Genomic DNA, 21,724 nt, shown 5'->3' on the forward strand with positions numbered 1-21,724 from the left:
CCTAAGGTCAGGAGTTTGAGACCAGCCTGACCAATATGGTGATACCCTGCCTTTACTAAAAATATAAAAATTAGCTGGACATGGTGGCACATGCCTGTAATCGCAGCTACATGGGAGGCTGACACAGGAGAATTGCTTGAACCCAGGAAGCAGAGGTTGCAGCAAGCCAAGATTGTGCCATTGCACTCCAGCCTGGGTGACAGAGTGAGACTTCTGTCTCAAAAAAAAAAAAAAAAGAAAAGAAAAATGTAAATACAATGACAATAAACTCTTTCCTACCTCAAACCTGTTAACTTGAACTTTTATGACTAGAGCTTTTGCTCTATCCTGTTTTTAAATGAGGAACTGTAACTGATACAGTTTATTTCAACCACTCCTGTCCTTTCTTTTGTGACATTAAGGAAGAAAGAGCACTTCATTGAGTGGTTGACCAAATAGGAACAGCTCTGGAGTGCAGTTCCTAGTGCAAATGTAGAGAGTGAGTGATCACCGCATTTCCAAAGCAGTTTTTACTGCCCACCGACCAGGAGATTCCAGGGTGGAAAAGCTCCACAAGTTTCCAGCATGGCTCTTTCAGCTGGCACAGCAGGTCTCCGCAAAAAAAAAAAACACAAATCTGGGCAGCCATTTCTACTGGCAACTGGAACATCTGGGAGACAGAATCACTCATTCAACTGAAAAAAGGGCTGAAACAGGGAGCCAGGAGATCTGGCTCAGCGGGTGCCACCCCCACAAAGACCAGCAATCTGAAATGCTCTGGATTGAGAGTTTCACAGCAAGTACAGCTGGACCCGGGATGGTCTAGCTCTGTGGTGGGAAGGGCATCTGCCATTACCAAGGCAGTCCGCCACTGCTGAGGCAGTCTGCTATTACTGAGGCAGTTCTAAATATACCTCTATAAACAATACCACAAGGAAGTTCACACAGCAGCTGGGCAGAGCCCACAGCAGCTCAGCAATGCCTCTGCTGGCAGATTGTGACTAGGGTACCTCCTCACCGGGCAGAGCATCTCTGAAAAAAGGCAGCAGCATGTCAGGAACTTATAAATAAAGCCCCACCTTCCCAGGACAGAGCATCTGGGAAAAAAAAGGCGCTTATGAGTTCCACTGCAGCAGACATAAATGTACCTGCCCAGCAGCTCTAAACAGAACAACGGAGCTCACAGCTCAGCATTTGAGCTCCTATAAGTGACAGACTATCTCCTCTAGCAGCTCCCTAACCCCCATATATCCAGAGATACCTCATAAAGGAGAGCTCAGGCTGACATCTGGTAGATATCCTTTTGGGACAAAGATAACAGAAGAAGAAACTGGCAGCAACCCTTACTGTTCTGCAGCTGCTGCAGGTGATTCCCAGGCAAGAAAGGTCTGGAGTGGACCTCCAGCCATTCTACAGCAGAGAGCCCTGACTGTTAGAAGGAAAAAAAAAAAAAACAACCAGAAAGAAATAACTTTATCATCAACAAAAAGGACGTCCACTCAGAGACCCCATCCATAAGTCACCAACTACAAAGACCACAGGTAGATAAATCTACAAGGATGGGAAGAAACCACTGCAAAAAAGGATGAAAACAGAATGCCTCTCCTTCTCCAAGGGATCAAACTCCTCACCAGCAAGAGAACAAAGCTGGATGGAGAATGAGTCTGAAGAATTGACAGAAACAGGCATCAGAAAGCAGGTAATAACAAGCTGCTTCTGAGCTAAAAGAACATGTTCTAACCCAATGCAAAGAAACTAAGAACCTTGAAAAAAGGTTTGATGAAATGCTAACAAGAATAAACAGCTTATAGAAGAATATAAACGAATTGATGGAGCTGAAAAACACAACACAAGAACTTCACGAAGCATACACAAGTTTCAATAGCCAAACTGACCAAGCAGAAGAAAGCATATCAGAGATTGAAGAACAACTCAATGAAATAAAATGAGAAGGCAAGATTAGAGAAAAAAGAGTAGAAAGAAATGAACAAAGCCTCCAAGAAACACAGAATTACATGAAAAGACCTAATCTACATTTGTTAGGTGTGTCTGAATGTGACAGAGAGAACGAATCCAAGCTGGAAAACACTCTTCGGGATATTATCCAGGAGAACTTCTCCAACGTAGCAAGGCAGGCCAATATTCAAGTCCAGGAAATACAAAGAACACGACAAAGATATTCCTCAAGAAGAGCAACCCCAAGGTACATAATCATCAGATTCACCAGGGTTGAAATGAAGGAAAAAATGCTAAGGGCAGCAAGAGAGAAAGGTCGGGTTACCCACAAAGGGAAGCCCACCAGACTCACAGTGGATCTCTTGGCAGAAACCCTGCAAGCCAGAAGAGCGTGGGGGACAATATTCAACATCCTTTAAAAAAAAGAACTTTCAGCCTAGAATTTCATGTCCTGCCAAACTAAGCCTCATAAGTGAAGGACAAATCAAATTCTTTACGAACAAGCAATTGCTTAAGAGATTTCATCACCATGAGGCCTGCCTTACAAGAGCTCCTGAAAGAAGCACTAAACATAGAAAGGAACAACCAGTACCAGCCACTACAAAAACATACCAAATGGTAAAGAGCATCAACACAATGAATAAACTGCATAAACTAATGGGCAAAACAATCACCTAGGATCAAATTCACACATAACAATATTAACCTTAAATGTAAATGGACCAAATGCCCCAATCAAAAAACACAGACTGGCAAATTGGATAAAGTCAAAACCCATTGGTGTACTATATCCAGGAAACCCATCTCACGTGCAAGGACACACATAGGCTCAAAATATATGGATGGAAGACGATTTACCAAGCAAATGGAGAGCAAAAAAAGCAGAAGTTGCAATCCTAGTCTCTGGTAAATCAGGCTTTAAATGAACAAAGATCAAAAGAGATAAAGAAGGGCATTACATAATGGCAAAGGGATCAATGCAACAAGAAGAGCTAATGATCCTAAATATATATGCACCCAATACAGGAGCACCCAGATACAGATCTGGACCAAGCAAACCTAATAGACATTCATGGAACTCTCCAGGCCACATGCACAGAATATACATTCTTTTCAGCACCACATCACACCTACTGTAAAATTGACCACATAATTGGAAGTAAATCACTCCTCAGCAAATGCAAAAGAACTAAAATCATAACAAACAGTCTCTCAGACCACAGTGGAATCAAAATAGAACTCAGAGTTAAGAAAGTAACTCTGAACCTCAAAACTTCATGAAAACCGAACAACTGGCTCTTGAATGTTGACTGGATAAACAATGAAATGAAGGCAAAAATAAGGATGTTCTTTGAAAACAACAAGAATGAAGAGACAATGTACCAGAATCTCTGGGACATTTAAAGCAGTGTCTAGAGGAAAATTTATAGCAATAAATGCCCACATGAAAAGAAGGAAAGATCTAAAATTGACACCCTATCATCAAAATTGAAACAGCTAGAGGAGTAAGATAAAAAAAAAAAAACTCAAAAGCTAGCAGAAGACAAGAAATAACTAAGATCAGAGCAGAACTAGAGGAGTTAGAGACACAAAAAACCCTTCAAAAAAAAAAAAAAAACCCCAATGAGTCCAGGAGTTGGTTTTTTGAAAAGATCAACAAAATAGACCACTAGCCAGATTAATAAAAAAGAAAAAAGAGAATAATCAAATAATGCAATACAAAATGACAAAGGGGATATCACCACCAATTCCACAGAAATACAAACTACCATCAGAGATTACTACAAACAATTCTATGCACACAAACCAGTAAACCTGGAAGAAATGGATAAATTCCTGGACACTTGCATCCTCCCAAGCCTAAACCAGGAATAAGTCAAACCCTGACTAGCCCAATAACAAGGATGAAGTTTAGGCAGCAATTAATAGCCTACCAACGAAAAAATGCCCAGGTCCAGATGGCTTCACAGCTGAATTCTACCAGACATAAAAAGAGGAGCTGGTACCACTCCTTCTGAAACTATTCCAAACAATCCAAAAAGAGGGAATCCTTCCCAAATCATTTTATGAGACCAACATCATCCTGATACCAAAGCCTGGCAGAGACTCAGGAAGAAAAGAACACTTCAGGCCAATATCCATGATGAACACGGATGTAAAAATCTTCCATAAAACATTGGCAAACTGATTGCAACAGCACATCAAAAAGCTTATCCATCATGATCAAGTAGGCTTCATCCCAGGGAGGCAAGACTGGTTCAACATACGCAAGTCTATAAATGTAATTCACCACAGAAACAGAACCAAAGACAAAAACCACATGATTTTCTCAACAGATGCAGAGAAGGCCTTCGACAATTCAACAGCCCTTTGTGCTAAAAACCCTCAATAAACTAGGTATTGACAGACTGTATCTCAAAATAATAAAAGCTACTTACAACAACCTCACAGCCAGTATCACACCGAATGGTTTTGGAAGTTCTAGGCAGAGCAATCAGACAAGAAAAAGAAATAAAGGGTATTCAATTAGGAAAGGAGGAAGTCAAATTGTCTCTATTTGCAGATGACATGATTGTATATTTAGAAGACCCCACTGTCTCAGCCCCAAATCTCCTGAAACTGATAAGCAGCTTCAGCAAAGTCTCAATACAAAATCAATGTGCAGAAATCACAAGCATTCCTATACGCCAATAACAAAGAGAGCCAAATCAAGAATTAACTGACATTCACAATTGCTAGATGGAGAATAAAATACCTAGGAATACAACTAACGAACAAAGGATGTAAAGAACCTCTTCAAGGAGAACTACAAGCCACTGCTCAAAGAAATAAGAGAGGAAACAGACAGATGGAAAAACATTCCATGCTCATGGTTAGGAAGAATCAATATTGTGAAAACGGCCATACTGCCCAAAGTAATTTATGGATTCAACATTATCCCCATCAAGCTACCTAGAACCCTCTTCAAAGAACTGAAAAAAACCACCTTAAACTTCATATGGAATGAAAAGAGAGCCTGCATGGCCAAGTCAGTTCTAAGCAAAAAGAGCAAAGCTGGAGGCATCATGCTACCTGCCTTCAAACTATACTACAAGGCTACAGTAATAAAAACAGCATGGGGCCGGGCGCGGTGGCTCACGCCTGTAATCCCAGCACTCTGGGAGGCCGAGGCGGGTGGATCATGAGGTCAAGAGATCGAGACCATTCTGGTCAAGATGTTGAAACCCCGTCTCTACTCAAAATACAAAAAATTAACTGGGCATGGTGGTGCGTGCCTGTAATCCCAGCTACTCAGGAGGCTGAGGCAGGAGAATTGCCTGAACCCAGGAGGCAGAGGTTGCGGTGAGCTGAGATCGTGCCATTGCACTCCAGCCTGGGTAATAAGAGCAAAACTCCGTCTCAAAAAAAAAAAAAAAACCAGCATGGCACTAGTACCAAAACAGAGGTATAGACCAATGGAACAGGACAGAGGCCTTGGAGGCAATGCCACACATCTCCAACCAGCTGATCTTTGACAAACCTGACAAAAACAAGCAATGGGGAAAGGATTCCCTGTTTAATAAATGGTATTGGGAAAGCTGGCTAGCCATGTGCAGAAAGCAGAAACTGGACCCTTTCCTGACACCTTACACTAAAATTAACTCCAGATGGATTAAAGACTTAAACATAAGACCTAACACCATAAAAACCCTAGAAGAAAACCTAGGAAAAACATTCAGGACAGAAAATCAAACACCACATATTCTGAATTGTAGGCGGGTGTTGAACAATAAGAACACATGGACACAGGGAGGGGAGCATCATACTCTGGGGTCTGTTGCAGGGGGACTAAGGGAGGGGCAGCAGGGAGTAGGGAATTGAGGAGGGATAACATCGGGAGAAATGCGAGATATAGGTGACGGGGATGGAGGCAGCAAACCACGTTGCCATGTATGTACCTATGCAAAACCTTGCATGTTCTGCACATGTACCCCAGAACTTAAAGTGCAATAAAATATATTTTAAAAAATTAAAAAAGAAGAAAGAGTGTCAGTTTCAGCAATCTGTGAGACCTCCCCACAATGCCCTTTGCATACTGCCCATACTCCATACTACCATTCTATAATGTTCTCCAATTTTTTTTAATTGCATTTTGTTTTGGGGTACATGTGCACAACGTGCAAGATAGTTGCATAGGTACACACATGGCAGTGTGTTTTTCTGCCTTCCTCCCCTTCACCCACATTTGGCATTTCTCCCCAGGCTATCCCTCCCCAGCTCACCCCCGCACTGTCCCTCCCCTATTCCCCCCAATAGACCCCAGTGTGTAGTACCCACTTCCCTGTGTCCATGTGTTCTCATTTTTCCTCACCCGCCTATGAGTGAGAATATGTGGTATTTCATTTTCTGTTCTTGTGTCAGTTTGCTGAGAATGATGTTCTCCAGATTCATCCATGTCCCTACAAAGGACACGAACTCATCATTTCTGATTGCTGCATAATATTCCATGGTGTATATATGCCACATTTTCCAGGTCCAGTCTATCATCAATGGGCATTTGGGTTGGTTCCAGGTCTTTGCTATTGTAAACAGTGCTGCAATGAACATTCGTATGCATGTGTCCTTATAGTAGAACGATTTATAGTCCTTTGGATATATACCCAGTAATGGGATTGCTGGGTCAAATGGAATTTCTATTTCTAAGGCCTTGAGGAATCGCCACACTGTCTTCCACAATGCTTGAACTAATTTATACTCCCACCAACGGTGTAAAAGTATTGCTATTTCTCCGCATCCTCTCCAGCATCTGTTGTCTCCAGATTTTTTCATGATCGCCATTCTAACTGGCATGAGATGGTATCTCAATGTGGTTTTGATTTGCATCTCTCTAATGACCAGTGATGATGATCATTTTTTCATATGTTTGTTGGCCTCATATATGTCTTCTTTTGTAAAGTGTCTGTTCATATTCTTTGCCCATTTTTGAATGGGCTTGTTTTTTTTCCTGTATATCTGTTTGAGTTCTTTGTAAATTCTGGATATCAGCCCTTTGTCAGATGGGTAAACTGCAAAATTTTTTTTCCCATTCTGTTGGTTGCCAATTCACTCTAGTGACTGTTTCGTTTGCCATGCAGAAGCTGTGGAGTTTGATTAGGTCCCATTTGTCTATTTTGACTTTTGTTGCCAATGCCTTTGGTGTTTTGGTCATGAAGTCCTTGCCTACTCCTATGTCCTAGATGGTTTTGCCTAGATTTTCTTCTAGGGTTTTTATGGTGCCAGGTCTTACGTTTAAGTCTTTAATCCATTTGGAGTTAATTTTAGTGTAAAGTGTCAGGAAGTGGTCCAGTTTCTGCTTTCTGCATATGGCTAGCCAGTTTTCCCAACACCATTTATTAAACAGGGAATCTTTTCCCCATTGCTTTTGTCAGGTTTATCAAGGATTGTATGGTTGTAGATATGTTGTGTTGCCTCCGATGCCTCTCTTCTGTTCCATTGGTCTATATCTCTGTTTTGGTACCAGTACCATGCTGTTTTGATTACTGTAGACTTGTAGTATAGTTTGAAGTCTGGTAGTGTGATGCCTCCCGCTGTGTTCTTTTTGCTTAGAATTGACTTGGCTATTCAGGCTCTCTGTTGGTTCCATATGAAGTTCATGGTGGTTTTTTCCAGTTCTGTGATGAAATTCAGTGGTAGCTTGTTGGGGATAGCGTTGATTCTGTAAATTACTTTGGGCAGTATAGCCATTTTCACGATATTGATTCTTCCTAACCATGAACATGGAATGTTTCTCCATCTGTTTGTGTCCTCTCTTATTTCGTTGAGCAGTGGTTTGTAGTTTTCCTTGAAGAGGTCCCTTACGTTCCTTGTAAGTTGTATTCCTAGGTATTTTATTCTTTTTGTAGCAATTGTGAATGGCAGTTCGTTCTTGATTTGGCTCTCTTTAAGTCTGTTATTGGTGTATAGGAATGCTTGTGATTTTTGCGCATTGATTTTATATCCTGAGACTTTGCTGAAGTTGCTTATCAGTTTCAGGAGTTTTTGGGCTGAGGCGATGGGGTCTTCTAGGTATACTATCATGTCGTCTGCAAATAGAGACAATTTGGCTTCCACCTTTCCTATTTGAATACCCTTTATTTATTTTTCTTGCCTGATTGCTCTGGCTAGAACTTCCAGTACTATATTGAATAGGAGTGGTGAGAGAGGGCATCCTTGTTTAGTGCCGGATTTCAAAGGGAATGCTTCCAGTGTTTGCCCATTCAGTATGATATTGGCTGTTGGTTTGTTGTAAATAGCTTTTATTACTTTGAGATACGTTCCATCGATACCGAGTTTATTGAGGGTTTTTAGCATAAAGGGCTGTTGAATTTTGTCAAATGCCTTCTCTGCATCAGTTGAGATAATCATGTGGTTTTCGTTTTTGGTTCTGTTTATGTGGTAAATTACATTTCTAGACTTGCATATGTTGAACCAGTCTTGCATCCCTGGGATGAATCCTACTTGATCATGATGGATAAGTTTTTTATGTGCTATTGCAATCGGTTTGCCAGTATTTTATTGAAGATTTTTGCATCTATGTTCATCATGGATATTGGCCTGAAGTTTTCTTTTCTTGTTGAGTCTCTGCCAGGTTTTGGTATCAGGATGATGTTGGTCTCATAAAATGATTTGGGAAGGATTCCCTCTTTTTGGATTATTTGGAATAGTTTCAGAAGGAATGGTACCAGCTCCTCTTTGCGTGTCTGGTAGAATTCGGCTGTGAACCCATCTGGACCTGGGCTTTTTTTGTGTGTGGTAGGCTCTTAATTGCTGCCTCGACTTCAGACCTTGTTATTGGTCTATTCATAGTTTCGGCTTCCTCCTGGTTTAGGCTTGGGAGGACACAGGAGTCCAGGAATTTATCCATTTCTTCCAGGTTTACTACTTTATGTGCATAGAGTTGTTTATAATATTCTCTGATGATGGTTTGAATTTCTGTGGAATCTGTGGTGATTTCCCCTTTATCGTTTATTATTACATCTATTTGGTTGTTCTCTCTTTTCTTTTTTATCAGTCTCGCTAGTGGTCTATTTTGTTGATCTTTTCAAACAACCAGCTCTTGGATTTATTGATTTTTTGAAGGGTTTTTCATGTTTCTATCTCCTTCAGTTCTGCTCTGATCTTAGTTATTTCTTGTCTTCTGCTAGGTTTTGAGTTTTTTTGATCTTGCTCCTCTAGCTCTTTCAATTTTGATGATAGGGTGTCAATTTTGGATCTCTCCACTCTTCTCATGTGGGCACTTATTGCTGTATATTTTCCTCTAGAGACTGCTTTAAATGTGTCCCAGAGATTCTGGTATGTTGTGTCCTCATTCTTGTTGGTTTCAAAGAACTTCTTTATTTCTGCCTTCATTTCATTGTTTATCCAGTCAACATTCAAGAGCGAGTTGTTCAGTTTCCATGAAGCTGTGTGGTTCTGAGTTTGTTTCTGTATTCTGAATTCTAACTTGATTGAACTATGGTCTGAGAGACTGTTGTGATTTCAGTTGTTTTGTATTTGCTGAGGAGTGCTTTACTTCCAATTATGTGGTCTATTTTAGAGTAGGTGTGATGTGGTGCTGAGAAGAATGTATATTCTGTGGATTTGGGATGGAGAGTTCTGTAAATGTCTATCAGGTTTGCTTGTTCCGGGTCTGAGTTCAAGCCCTGGATATCCTTGTTAATTTTCTGTCTGGTTGATCTAATATTGACAATGGAGGTTTAAAGTCTCCCACTATTATTGTGTGGGAGTCTAAGTCTCTTTGTAAGTCGTTAAGAACTTGCCTTATATATCTGGGTGCTCCTGTATTGGGTCCATATATATTTAGGATCATTAGCTCTTCTTGTTGTATCAATCCTTTTACCATTATGTAATGACCTTCTTTGTCTCTTTTGATCTTTGTTGCTTTAAAGTCTATTTTATCAGAGATGAGAATTGCAACTCCTGCTTTTTTTTGCTCTCCATTTGCTTGGTAAATCTTCCTCCACCCCTTTATTTTGAGTCTTTGTGTATCCTTGCATGTGAGATGGGTTTCCTGGATACAGTACACCAATGGGTTTTGGTTTTTTATCCAATTTGTCAGTCTGTGTCTTTTGATTGGTGCATTTAGTCCATATACATTTAGGGTTAATAATGTTATGTGTGAATTTGATACTGCCATTTTGATGTTAGCTGGCTGTTTTGCCCATTAGTTGATGCATATTTTTCATTTTGTTGATGCTCTTTAGCATTTGGTATGTTTTTAGAATGGCTGGTACTGCTTGTTCCTTTCTATGTATAGTGCCTCTTTCAGGAGCTCTTGTAAAGAAGGCCTGGTGGTGACAAAATCTCTGAGTACTTGCTTGTTTGTAAAGGATTTTATTTTTCCTTCACATATGAAGCTCAGTTTGGCTGGATATGAAATTCTGGGTTGAAATTTTTTTCTTTAAGGATGTTGAATATTGGCCCCCACTTTCTTCTGGCTTGTAGAGTTTCTGCCGAGAGATCTGCTGTGAGTCTGATGGGCTTCCCTTTGTGGGTGACCCGACCTTTCTCTCTGGCTGCCCTTAGTATTTTCTCCTTCATTTCAACCCTGGTGAATCTGATGATTATGTGCCTTGGGGTTGCTCTTCTTGCAAATGTTCTCCATTTTTTTTAATCATTTTCCCCCACTTAGTATCTCATGTATTTCTGCCGATAATCTTCTCAAATAGCAAGGATAAGGGTCATTATTAATCCTGTTTCACAGTTGAGGAAATCAGGGCCCTGAAAGGTTCACCAAGTTTCCTGGGTCATGCAGCTCAAAAAAACTACAGAAGCAAAATTCAACCAGGTCTTTCACTGTCAAATCCTATGCCCTTCCCATGGCCAGCAGAGCCTCCCTCAGCCAGGTCAGAAACCGTTCAGGGAAATTTAGAAGGTGCTTTCTTTCACACATATAAAAAGTAGTGATAATTTAACCTTAAAATCTTGTTTCACAAAGATGTTGTGATATTCTATCTGTATTTGAAACATATTCGCTTTCTAATAAAATTCAATGAATAAAGCTATGAATAACTTAATAGTAATAATAATAATTAAAGTCATAGTAATTAATAGAACTTGATAAATAGTAATAAAATAGCAATGATATTAGTGTCTGTCTACTTTGATGATGCCAATATTAGTGTCTACACTAATAGAAAAGAGCATGGGGCTATAGACCAGAGAACCTAGGCTAAAGTCTCCAACTCCCCCACTCAGGAGGGAGTTTGGGCAAATAGCAAATCTATTCCTTTTCAGGCTTGCATGGTGGATCTGTTTAACCAACGCACATGCTACCAGAAATGCATATGCCTACAGAAAAATACAAGTTTGCCATTGCTGGACTCACTCCTACCATCACCCCACTATGTTAAGCCATAGGTCCCTATTCTAGTGTCTCTAACTCAGAATCTTTGGGGATCCCAACCCTCTATACCCACTTCAGACTCTCCTTGCTCTATTTAGATACGTGTATTAATTTGCTCAGGCTGCCATGACAGGATGTCATAAACTGGTGGGTCAAGCAATAGACATTTATTTCTCATAGTTCTGGAGCCGGAAATCTGAGAATAGGATACCAGCATGTCTGGGTTCTGGTGAGGGGTCTCTTCCTGGCTTGCAGATGACCACCTTCTCACAGTGTCCTCATATGGTGGAAGGAGGTAGGCAGAGGGGAAGAGAGGGGTAAAGAAAAAGAGAGATTATGTACAAGCAAGCTGTCTAGCATGTATTCTTATAAGGGCACTAATCCCATTATGGGGCCCCACTCTCATAACCTGTAAACTTTATTATCTCCCAAAGGCCCCATCTCTAAACAGCATCACATTGGGGGTCAGGACTTGAATACAGTTGATGGGGGACACCATTCAGTCCACATAAACATGCTTCTCAACTCTATCTTTAACAACTGCACTATCTAACACAATTGGGAACCTCCCCAGGGGCTCCATGAACCATGGCTGCACCATCCCAGGACCATAAGGAGTTAACTTGATCTCTCCACCAATGGAGGGTATCAGGCTCTCATTAAGCCATTGTAAAATAGATGTAATAAAGCAACTGTTTTCTAAGATTACTGTCACATAAAAATAGTTGTGAAAAGTCTAAATTTCTAGGCCTATAATAATTCTATTGGTGATCTGGAAATTAAAACAAAGACTGATTTAGTCTAATAAGGAAACTGAACATAAAAACTTTCCCTATAAAAGATACAAGAATCTTCTCTGTGACATATATTCCAGTTACCAGTAGCATTTCTGAGGTAAGGCAATATAGAACAATGCCACTCTGACACGTATAATAATAATTGATTTGCTTGCTGGTCAAGTCTTGGTTTAACTTTCTCGGTTTACATTGCACTTATCAGATAAGCCCAAGGCACAGACAGTGACACCTAAGTCATTAGGCTATTTGGGGCAGCATATTCTCTTCCATTCTGTGTTTCTTCAGTCCTACGGAAATGCCCAAAGGGAAAATGGAGGGTTTAGGATAAAAGCCCTTGAGTTTTCAGTGAGTAATATCAAAAGAACATCAGTGTTATGTTCACCAAAACTTCAGATTCTGACATTAGGATGTAATTTTCATGCCCATCTTGGAAGCACTGAATTTGTCTCTTCCCAACAGTCGTGCTATACAGCACTGCTTCCAGAAGTAAGATTGATAATGACATATTCCTTCTTTGAAAAAGATTTCCCAAAATGGATTGACCATGTGAAAATCAGAAAGGGGAATAGAGAGGAGGAGGAAGGTGATTACAGAAAACTTCACATCATGGGAATGAGCTGTTCTCTACATGCCAGTGTTTTCCAAAAGACATCTCCAACCTTCATCCTTTCCCTAAGATCTGGTCTTATTAATGCAAGTTTCCAATGTGAATCTTCCCCATCTCATAGAAATTCCACATGTTCTAAACTCCAGGATCCTCTTCCCCTACCCAGAGTTTACACCTCTCTTCCTGGGTTCTTCTCCTTGGTGAATGGCACCAGTACTCCTCTGGTACCTAATTTATAAAACCTCTCCTTCATTCCAACTGCACAAGGTCCTGCTTAGAAGAACTCTTGCTTTTATTCATTTTATCTCCACTCCCAATGCCATAGGCACATAACATGTCTGTAGCATCTGACATTTTCTTTTCTGTTTTACTGTCTTTCACCTCCAACAGAACATGAGCTGCATGAGAGAGGGATCTGTCTGTCCTATTCAACACTGCAGCTCTAGAATAGTCACTGATCATTTAAAAAAGTCTTCTTTAAAGAAATACTGAATGAACACAATAGTTAATTGTGAATTAATTCTTTCTAAATGATACGTGGTCATCATTAGAAACATTAGTTTTTGCCATTCATGTTCAGTACAAATAAGTTTAATCATATTATTCTCCTCCTAACACTGTTAAGAGGCACTAGCCCTGAAGGAATAAGAGTTTAGTTCTTTAAAAAGAATAATTTGGCGGAGTACAGGCACTTTAGAGGGATGGAGATCTTACCAGGAAGAGACACAGGAGGGTGGTTGGAACCACTGAAAAAGTGGTACCAGACATTGGTCATTCAAAGCAGAAATGAGAAGGAGGAAGAGGTGAGACTGGGTTGCATAAAGGAACAAAATAGTTGCTAATCTAACCCTGTGCCTATGGAGGTATAAGTTAGCAGCTGAGAATATGGTTTTGGAATTTAAATCCTATGTTTATTATTTACCAGCTGTGTTGTTATGGGAAACTTAATCGCTCTACAGTTCTCATCCCTAAAATGGAATAACAATGCCTAACTCACAAGACAGTTAAAGATTAAATAAGGGCTTATAGAAAAAGCATATAGCACCATGTTTTTATAAGTATTTTATATGTAATAAGCACTCAAATGGTAGCATAACTACTAATTTTTATAATGCTATCCCATAATTATAATTTTTGTTAAGATTATTTTTGAATTTTGTTAGAATTTGTTTTTGATGGAGTCTTGCTCTGTCACCCAAGCTGGAGTACAATGGCACGATCTCATTGCAACCTCCACCTCCCACATTCAAGTGATTGGAGATTTTTTTAACTAATTTTTGTTTTTTACTTATCCTCTAGATTATTTAGCTATTCTGAAATTTTGAAGTTGCTAAAAAAAAAAAAACTTTCATCTGGATTGGTAGAAATCACTAAATCAACAAAGATAATACACGAATCATCAGCTGACGACTTAAGAAAACAGCACAGCTTATGATTTCTCTAAAACTCAGAGAATGAAGAAAAATGGACCTTTGTAAAGTAGGGTGAAATCCTCTACCCAAGCAATTGTCTTCCAAAAACATAAAAGCATAAATCAGTTATGTCACCCCCTGCTAAAACTCAGCTTCCCTTAGGAAAACATCCAGACTCTTGGTATGATGCTCAAGCCTCTCAGGATCCCTGCTCAGGGCACTGGCATCCTTTTATTCCTCTCTCCCTGGCCATTCACATGCGAGGTTTCCTCTGTCCCCAAGATCTTCACTGGGGTTCCATTCAGGACTCTGCTCAAATGCCACTTCCTAAGGGAAAGTCTCCCAGCCTAACTGAGCAGAAACAATAGCTTCTCCTCAGTCACTCTAGGACCCTTATCTCTGTTTTACTTTTGCCTTAAATCGCTCATCATTATCAGAAGTAAAATCATCTACTTATTTGAGTTACTTTGAAACCTGCTTTTTTCCCCAGTCAACATCATATTTTTGAGAGCTTTTCATGTTAGCATATTGATCTAGTCTATTTCTTTTAAGCCCTGCATTAATATTTCACCTTATGACTATACCATATTGAATGTATCCATTCCTCAGTTAATGGCTATTTAGACTGTTTCTTTTTTTCAGTGTAAGAAAGCCACAGTAAGCAAGTAAGCATCCTTGTACACATCTTTCTGCATGTGTATGAGTTTCTCTAGGGAGGTATTTAACTAAAAATGTAATTTTTTTTTTTTTTTTTGAGATGGAGTTTCGCTCTTTTTAGCCAGGCTGGAGTGCAATGGCGCAATCTCGGCTCACTGCAACCTCTGCTTCCTGGGTTCAGGCAATTCTCCTGCCTCCGCCTCCTGAGTAGCTGGGATTATAGGCACGCGCCACCATGTCCAGCTAATTTTTTTTGTATTTTTGGTAGAGATGGGGTTTCACCATGTTGATCAGGATGGTCTCGATCTCTTGACCTCGTGATCCACCCACCTCTAACAATGTAATTTTAAGGCTATAGGGAATATCTAACTTGAGCTGAGCGTAGAATGCTAAATTGGCCTCCACAGTGGTTGTCTAGGTAACGGAATCTGCAGGAACCATCTTTACTCCTGTCTGCCACGCACCTTGAGCATCACCTCAACCTGTTAGATGGTGGCAGTCTGAGGGCAGTCTGCAGTCACAAAAGGTACAGTACATACGGTGTTTGTCCTTCTCTCTTTAACTCAGTAAATGCCTCAATCAATCACCCAGCCACTGAAGATGGAAGAGAAAGGAAACCAGGTGACAGCAACAACTAAAAGCCCTGGATTCATTTATACTACCTCGCAACAATAGCCTTTTCTTCTAAACTAGGAATAGCTCAATTATAAGTAATGTTGTTATTAATAAGTCAGCCTGGTAACTATATTATATAGTAAGATATTTCTTTGCAAAGACATTCTTTAAAAGGGACTATAAAAACCAAACGATTCCTTTTCAATTCTTGATCATAAACTCTTCAGTTTTTGGAACTCCATAGCTTACAATGTGATAATGAGAACCTATATTTGAAAGAGCTGTAAGCAACTTTTCCTACAAAAATGGGTATCAATATCTTTGGAGGTAAAATGTGAAGGGAATAGGAAAATAGAAATCTACCCACATATAAATAATAGCTACAATTATAATTATTTCATATTCCAGCTATTATGAAGATGGTAGCTTATAATGCCGAAAATGTGGCACTAGGAAGTATATAAGCAATTTATTATTTAATGTGGCTTCTTTATATGTGCTATGACACAGACTGTATGTATGTGTCCTCCATATATTAGCAGAGGACCTAGTAGGACAGGAATAATCCGTAATAGCTCATATTTTAACAAATCCAAAGCTCTCTAGTTTGTACGAAATGAAAAATGAAATCCAATGGTGATGGACTCACACTGACCTATCCTCAGTCTTACCCAATCACTCATGTCTGACAACATTGCCAGCTGTCCTGCTGGCTAAAAGCAAAACAAAACAAAACAAAATTGAAATCACTAACTTTGTGTTCTCTGATTAGAAAAGCTCTAATTAGCTCCATTCTCGAATACTCACTGTGTTAAAATAATTCCATCTCAGACACCCTGAATGAACTAATATTTTTATATTTTGTGTGTCAAGACATCATTTCAAGTATTGTGCTGTGAATCAGAGAGACAGTGCATATGTTTAGTTTTCTCTGAAACATTTAGGACTGTGCTAAACATGAACTCTCTGGATAAATGTCTGTGGCGATGGTTTATGACTTGTCCCAGCAGGTGGCCCAGGCCTACCATATTTTCTGAGCAGTGCACTGGGAGAGATCCTCAGAATCCCTAAGTCCCTCACCCCTCAAATCTGGCCTGTTCTAAAATAGAATCAGTATAGTCTTAGATGGCTCTGCAGGTGGTTGACATTTAAGCTTAGCTTTAAAGCCACGATATAAATGCCAAAGAGACCAGAACCAAGTATTCATCTCCTGTATTCCCACCAGTATGTAGTTTTGGATTGAGCAGATCCGGAATGAACGTGTATAAATGTCTAGCTCCTGTAGCTTTCCTATCTTTGGCTGATTTGGAATTTCTAGTTCATAGTCCACATTTCATTAGCTTCTTTATAAATGGAATATGCCTTCCTAGTTCCTTCCTCTCCCTGACCCCCTAAATTTTAAAAACTTCATGACATTGCCAGATAATTTTTTTCCAACTTAGATCCCAGTGAGTTATTGGACAGATTTTACTGCTAATACATAGCTCTCCCAGTTTAAACTACTTTTCAGTTGGGTTTTTTTTTGAGGGAGCTAGGGAGCTGTAGCAGTTGGAACTATAGGATTTAACAGAGTTAAGTGCCTGCGCCTTTCTTTCGGACAGAACACTCTGGCAGGCAGTCAAAAGATCTGGGGGAACTTCCCAAACTGTGCAGCCTTGGATACACCCTGAATCCATCCACCTGGCTTCTATGTTGCTAAAATAATATAGTCTTATAATCTCAAACTCTTTCAGAGTTTGTAATAATTCTGTGATTATTAAAACTCAGATGAAGTTCAACGAGGTTTAATCTCATCTTGGTCTTAGGAAACTAAACCTCATCATAAGACGGGAGAATCCTGAAGATCATTTGATGATGTCAAAGTCATTCACTTTTGGAGAGTGCTATTGATTGGGGAGGATTTTTTAAAAACTTAATTAAAAAATAAAATTTTAAATATTAAAATTCATGCAGGATAATGTATGTTTTTTTCCTAGTCCCAGAATTTAATACAGGCTATATCTCCTTTGGCAAATCACCTACCCTCCCCCAAAAATAAAACTGTTTTCAAATCTCAGATCTCTAATCCTTAGAACTTAAATATCAAGGAAAAAAAATGACCTTTTTTTGTCCATTAATCAATTACAGGAAGCATTACTTTTTCCATATTACTGTGCTATAAATCTGATTTCAAAGTAATTAATGAAAAGAGAAGCATTTAACTTTTTTTTAAATTTCAACTGACCCTGCAAATGAGATTTTTAAACCAAGGTACCAGGAGAGGAATAAGACCTATGTTCTAAATCCCCTATCATATGAAATAAATTATTCTCTCTTTCATGCATCCAAATGGTAGTAGTTATATGGCATCCTTGGGAGAACTGAAGAAATGGTCACTCAAGTCATTCTGTATGTTCCGTGGTTCTGAGGAGCCCTCACTGAGAAAGGCTGGCAGAGTCAGAAAAAAAAATTGGGTTCTTTAAACAGGGTATAGTGTTTTTTGTGTTTTGGATGTTTTAAAAAGAGAGATGCTCTGGAAAAGGAGAGAGAACATATTTAAGCCCTACTTTTAGCATGTGAAGGAATTAGATTATACATTTTCTCAAATATTCTGATGAGTTAAATGAAACTAATACTCAAATGCCACTGAATCCCCCCACCACTGATAGTAGCAATGACAGCATCTCCGACTGCCTCCTGCATGTTTGCTATCTGCCTGACTCCATTCTAAGTGCTTTGCATCAGTTCTCCTGTAATTCTCTCTAATATGAGATAAGTATCTCCAGATTTACAGATGAATAAAACTAAGCCTCAGCCCATGCAGCATGCCCACGATTGGAGCACAGGCAGGATGGAAGCCAGGCCAGGTCAATCAAAGGGCCTCAATTAGCACCAAGGCCTACTCGGAAGGGTGCAAGACTTTAGGCTTGTATCCTCAGGCAAGCTGTAAAATAAGGGGCCTGGACTATACTATCTCTCTATCTGTTTTCCAGTATGCTAGATTTAATTTACCAAGACACACAGTGAAAAAAAAAAAGGGGGGAAAGATTAACTTCTTTTACTATGATTTTATATAAAACAATTGGAATTTAAAATAGGACACAAAACATTGTCTTTACGAAACACTTGCTTTTAAATGAAATGGAGGATGGGTTTAGCACTCTAATACGCACTTTCAAAACTGTAACAATAAAGTTACACAAGATGATATAAGTTCTAACCCCTGTAGAAATGTTGGGCTGGTTATCCAATTTCAGGAGTTACAGTGTGGCTGTGTGTGTGTGTATGTGTGTGTGTGTGTGTGTGTGTGTGAATGTATGTGTGTATGTGTGCATGTGCTTTACCACACTTTTTATATAATAAATGAAATTGTGTGTGTGTGTGTGTGTGTGTGCGCACGTGCTTTATCGTACTTTTTATATAATAAATGAAAAACACAATCAAACAAAAACCAAAAAACTGAGTTCTGGAGAATGACTTCATAGAACCATAATTCAAAAGAAAGGAACACACAGCCACTTTAAATCTGCAATCCACCTTCCTCAAACACTGTGAGTAAACTCCTCTTCCACTGCCACAGAGCGCTCATCTATTTCACATTTTAAAAACTGACACTGATGTTGTAGCTAAACGATATTCTACAATGCTTGTAGAATTCCAGGCTTCCACATGGGATCTTCCTACCTCTGTGAAAAACTGGGCAGTGACCAAGAATACTCATACACTGGGCTTAAAGCCACAGTCAATTAAGTGTACTGCTCTGGCAAAGAAAACACAGCCCAAACAGGTGTCATTTCACCAGTGCTAAGAAAAGTTATTACCTTTTATTTCATTAACTAGTCAGATGACATCAAATCACCAGTTTTTTTTATACATACCCTACAAAATTGAAAGCATAGAAGTACTCTATTTTCCAGTACCGATTAACTTAATTAGACTAATCATTTTTTCTTCTTTTCTTGTCACCCACCCATGCTGGGTGACAAAGCAAGACCCTGTTTCACAGTGTGATCACAGTGGTGTGATCACAGCTCACTGCAGCCTTGACTTCCATTTGGACTCAAGAGATCCTCCCACCTCAGCCTCCCAAGTAGCTTGGGATGTGCCACCATGCCCAGCTAATGTTATTTTTTGTAGAGACAGGGTCTCACTATGTTGCCCAGGCTGGTCTCGAACTCCTGGGCTCAAGTCATCCTTCTGCCTTAGCCTCCCAAAGTGCTGGGATTACAGGCATGAGCCACACCCAGACTAGACTAATCTTTAAGAAGACAATCTTTGTTTATAAGAACAAAACATTCTATTATATAAAGGCTGTATCAGGAGTGCACTTCTGATTTAATATAACTCCATTTGACAATCTATGGTCTTCACAAATTTGGGCAGAACAATTTCAATTTGACTAAGATACATTTAAGGGGAAATGTTAGTTATTTTGAAAATCACAAACATCTTGACCTTGCAGGTTTAATCATCTGTACACTTTTGATATTGTACTGTCAACTTGTATTTTTGTCAGATTCAATGGGTCTTGTAGTTATAAACAGCATAATATATCAGAAGATTGAGAGAAAAAAGTAAAATAAGCTGAACTACTAATATATGCTGGTCATTGCTGAAGCAGTTGCCATGTTTTATCTCATCTACTCTTCATAAAAAAACTTAAGAGGCAGTTACTAATAATATCCCTATTTACAGATAACAAAACAGAGATGAAAAAGTTCTGTAACTTATCCAAGGCCATATGGTTCCAAGTTGCAGAGCCAGGCAATCTGACTCAACCTCTGCTCATAACCACTATGTGATCCCTAAAGTCCTGCTCCTTTTATTTTTCTCTCCTTTGCTTATGTCTTAGGCCCACCTAGGAACACCCACAGAGGATACTTGGCTCAGGTGATGGTACTGGCGGGGTGCTCAGAAAGTCAGTTGCTGCTGAAGGTTACAGTAATACTGCAATGACACAATTCCATATAACACAAAATATTCTCAAGCATAAGGATACTTACTTTAAGCAATAAAGCACAGACCAACATTTCAATAAATCAGAAACCTGAAATAATATCTTGGAGACAATTATAACTGATTTTCATCAGCCCATTTCTCTTCTTAGACCACAAGACTTCCTTGTTCATGTTACCCACAACATTCATGATTTTAACTATCGCAAATCTGCATCCCCTGTCCTAACCTCCTCAATAAGCTTCAGGCTTATAATGGTCAACTGTCTGCTAGGCCTCCCATCTAGATGTTTCAATTTCAAACTAAACGAAAAGCAAAACACTAAACACCCCCACCCCATGCTACATCTCCTTTCTGAATTTCCTATTAGATTTTTGGAATGCCATACCAAGCTGGAAATGCGGGGTTCTCTACCTTACTTCCACATCCAAATAATTCTGTCAGTTTTACCTCCCAAATTCCTACCCTCAATTTCTGTTGCTACTGCTGCAGTTCAGGCCTGTACCATCTCTTATTTAGGCTATTTTAAGAACCTTCTCAGTGGGTTCCTGACTTCAAAGTTACCCTCCACAGCAAGGTTCAAAGCAGGGAGGGACATGTGAAAATCTATGGCCATCCCTGCTTTGAAACTTGCTATGGCTCCCTACTGCCTCCAGAAGAAATTCAGGTTGCTGATCCCAGCATCCATCTGGCCTCAACCTTTCCTGTTTTCTCCAACACCCTTTCCTTTAGTATTTCAGCCCCTGTATCCTACTAATCTGGGGTTCTTTGGGCCTAAATAACTGTTCAACTAAATTGAACAAATGTCTAGGATTTTGATTTTTAAATACAGAGTAATACTTCATTCTGTAGAGCATATAGAGTTCATTATTCTATGAGAATTAAATCATCTTTTAAAACATTTTTATTGTGGTAAAAACCATTTGTAAAGAAGAATTAATCCTCCCTTAAGGAATCAGAAGGGGGAAAAGGTTATTTAAGGTACACCATCTTTTTGCTTTTTAATCAATAATTGAGTTATTCTATTTCTAATCTGTTTCTTCACAGTGCCAATTGCCATCAGAAGTCTTTGAAAGCAGTGAAGAGTGGTGTATGTGTTAGGATCTCATCAGAGGCAGGCACTACTCTGACTTAATTCAGGGGCTTGGTTAAGTAGGTGACAGAAGATCTGGGAAGTCAGAGCACAGGCAGCCTCTCCATGGCCTCGGACAGAAGAGGTAGGTGACAGAAGATCTGGGAAGTCAGAACCACAGGCAGCCTCTCCATGGCCTTGGACAGAAGAATAAAGAGAGGAGAGAATGTTGTTGGAGCTCAGGGTCACCCACAGTGGGTGGAGCGCAGGTGAGATGCAGCAGCTCACAGAGGTCTCCAGAGCTGAGGAGACAAGGCTGAGAGTCTGGAA

General features: G+C 39.6%; 2 protein-coding genes across 5 annotated transcripts in view; one reads left to right on the forward strand and one right to left on the reverse strand.

Annotated features, from left to right (window-relative positions):
* The window catches only part of NEMP2 (nuclear envelope integral membrane protein 2), an 87,814-nt gene extending 66,310 nt beyond the window's left edge, over nt 1–21,504 (forward strand). The window contains exons 9-10 of the transcript XR_004744533.3: nt 20,219–20,301; nt 21,370–21,504. The gene's annotated coding sequence lies outside the window, so the exon portion shown is untranslated. The remainder of the gene's footprint in view (nt 1–20,218; nt 20,302–21,369) is intronic.
* Nucleotides 1–21,724, reverse strand: part of MFSD6 (major facilitator superfamily domain containing 6) — an 89,233-nt gene that overhangs the window by 33,996 nt on the left and 33,513 nt on the right. The window lies entirely within an intron of this gene.

Source organism: Callithrix jacchus, chromosome 6, assembly GCF_049354715.1.
Source record: "Callithrix jacchus isolate 240 chromosome 6, calJac240_pri, whole genome shotgun sequence".
In the NCBI taxonomy this organism is placed as follows: domain Eukaryota; kingdom Metazoa; phylum Chordata; class Mammalia; order Primates; family Cebidae; genus Callithrix; species Callithrix jacchus.